Source organism: Homarus americanus, unplaced genomic scaffold, assembly GCF_018991925.1.
Source record: "Homarus americanus isolate GMGI-L3 unplaced genomic scaffold, GMGI_Hamer_2.0 scaffold16430, whole genome shotgun sequence".
NCBI classification, from domain to species: domain Eukaryota; kingdom Metazoa; phylum Arthropoda; class Malacostraca; order Decapoda; family Nephropidae; genus Homarus; species Homarus americanus.
Genome location: NW_024729259.1, coordinates 8,749,219 through 8,752,613, shown reverse-complemented (window position 1 = coordinate 8,752,613; position 3,395 = coordinate 8,749,219).

The window sequence follows — 3,395 nt, the reverse complement described above, 5'->3', positions numbered from 1 at the left end:
GTCATTGGTTAACCATTGTCCTCAAGTATTACTCAAACATGATTCCATCTTCACTAATGACCTTGAAGTATGCAATTCTAACAACTATCACATTGCCTCGATATCAGCTGATTTCTCCTTCCCTTGTGAGTGGTTGATGATTTTGTTAACTGAGTGACGATTGGCCAAAAAGCTCTTGCAATGCTATCTACCTTCGGACAAGAGAACTGAATTTACAGGGTAAACACCAAAGTTACGGACTGCTTACAGAGCCCGTAAGTCAATTTTGAATATGGGAAATTTGCGAGACTGTCAAGAGTCTGTTAGTTATGGGACTGTATCTCTGCTACTGTACGTAACTGATGAGGTGTTTTGAGTTTGCAGCCCCAGTGCTGTATATACCTTGTACTGTACCTCTTGAAATAATGCTAGAATTGTGACGAGCTTACATGGTAAAAGTAGTCACTGAATGCCTGATTAAATACCATAACAATAACCTAACCTAACCCCCTCAAGTAACATTAAGATGCTTGATAATCTGGCGAAATAACCCTGGATGCCTAATCTTCATATGGTCCAAAAACTATCAATATTTATAACAATAATACAGTAATAATAATAATATCTATCATCCAGTCACGAGGATAAGCGCCACACACACACTCCACTTTTCAGTCACTCATCTGTGATGTTCCCCAAGGCACCAAGATAGGACCGCTCTGCTTCTTTATGCTTATCAATGATGCCCCAAGAGAAACCCCTGCTCGCTCGAAATATTTCGACGACTCCACCATTGGGATCAGTGTCAACAACTCAGCTCCCGACTACACCGCCCTTCAGGATTTATTGAACAGTTTCCAAAACTGGGCCACCAACAACCACATCACCATCAACCATACTAAGACCATTGTTATGCACATTAACGTCTCCTCCGACGTTGTCCCACCCCCTTTCATTACTCCAGGTTGTAGACTCCACTAAGCTCCTCGGCGTCACTATAGATAAACTAAATTGGAAAACACACGTCAGTACAGTTGTCAAATCCTCCAGTTTTCGTCTCCACCTCCTCTGCCGACTCAAGTCCCTCAGAGTTCCTGCGCTCCAGCTCCCCAGTGTTTACTCAACATTCATACATCCCAAGCTCACCTATGCCTTTCCTGCTTGGTCTTCCTGCCTTAATGCCACACAACGGAAACACCTAGAAAAAGTGCAGAGAGGGCATGCAAGATTATTCTCTCCCCCTCCTATTCCACATATCAAGAAGCACTCAACACATTGACCCTCTCTGATCATCACCACGACCCCATCTGCAATTTGGCGAGATGCTTCTGCACCATCCTCGACACCGGCTCCTACTTCCGCCCGAGATCCCTCGTCCGCGAATTGCACTATGTTGAAATGCCCTGTAGTATTACCTTCTCCCCACCTAGTTATTATATATTATATTTTTATCACTTATGTTACTTGTATATTATTTGCCAATCAAGTGGCCCATTCCCCAATTATATAACTATATTTTCAGCCTTCCGGCTGCCATGCTTTCAATGAGCCGTTAATTATTACACACACACACACATCCTTGACCACCGAAGGGTCAAGACGTACTTGGCGCTGCTCTGGCAGCAGCCAGGTCAACTGTTATGTTGGCCCATAACAACTCCCTCCTCTGAACCCTCCACCCAACCGAAATATCAACAAGTTCTCGCATAAGTTACAAATTCATTTGGAAAGATTTTTAACGGATGTTAAACAGTGATGAATAGTATTTAAGACAGTGAAAACAACGCAACAGTAACAGTAGTTGTACGGACAATGACCTACTTGAAAAAAAAAACTGATCACACAAAAAATAAAATTGCTAAATTGAAAATGTTAAAATTCAAAGACTTTAACACCTACTGGTGTAACCTCTTTGTTTACAAATCTATCAATCACTTGCTTGACAATAATTACTTCCAGTTCCGGAATAATCAGAGATACAATTTAAGGCACCCAGAACTACTAAGACCACCCCGCAGACATGCTTTGCAGAATATCTTGTTCACTCAAAAGATAAGACACTAAAAGCCTTCATAGACCTTAAATCAGCCTTTGATGTAGCTAATAGACACATTATACTTGAGCAACTAGTTAATTTTGGCATCCAAGGTAACCTCCTGACATGGATAAAGGGTTATCTGTCCAACAGGTATGCCAGTGTTCTGTTTAGGGGAGTCAAAAGTGTCAGAATGAGAGCATTTGAGCTTGGCACGCCTCAGGGAGGAATGTTAAGTCCTATGCTCTTTAATATACTGATGCACAAGCTTATTGCTGACATTCCAGTTCAGCCAAACAAGGCTGTAATATGCTATGCTGATGATATCTGCATTATGACAAACCAAACTCAGGCTCCAAGCCTTGCTGGATGTATTTGCTCGGAGGACTGTGGAATGTGGTCTCATAATATCTGTTGACGAGGGTCCTCAATCCTCGTTCTGCTCACCCTCTGACTCTTGACTTTAACATTAATAGCATGTCCTTGGAACTATGTAGCTCTTATAAATATCTTGGAATTTGTGTGAATGAGGCAAACTTTGTCAGCAACCTTCGTGCCAAACTAATGCAGTGCATTAAAGCTCTCAGAACCCTTATTGGCAAGGGCTATGGAATTAACATCACCTATGCTCGTACTTTCTATCTTCACTTCATTCGTTCTGTAGTTGACTATCATGCTCTCCATCTTGTGACTATTCCGCCTAAACAACTCAACAGCCTTGAGGTAGTGCAAAATGAAGCCATGCACATCATTCTCGGATGCCAAAAATCAACCAGAATTGTAAACATGAGGAAAGAGCTCGGACTGCCCTCCCTATCTGAGAGGATAGCTCTACTCAATACCATGTTTTGTGTCAAAGTTTTGAAGAACAATGGTCCCCAAACTACAGCTCAAACTGAGTTGATGTTCTATCTAAGTAATCCCGACTATCTCGCTAACCTTCCACAAAAGACTCTGTTTGGGGCGTGGCTTCATAAAAGTGCTGCAGATCTCTTGAAACTGAATGTCCCAATCACCCCAGACGAACCCATTAATGTCATTCCTCCTTGGCTGGATATATCAGTTCCTATTAATTACACTCCTATTGGTAGTACGCAAATGTTAAACACCGATGTGATGAGATGTGTCACACTAGAAACTATTAACAGACACATAGAGAGTATTAAATCAAGTGAATGTTATGCTTTTACTGATGGTTCTGTACAGACAAACACAGGTAGAACAGGCTGTGCAATTGTAATATATAAAGAAAAAGAGATGGTGGTGTTAAACAAGCAAAGGCTGAACAACTGGGCCAGCACAACACAAACTGAACTAACTGGAATCTACTTAGCCACAGACTACCTCAAAGAAAATGGAGGTGGGGTGATATTCTGATACT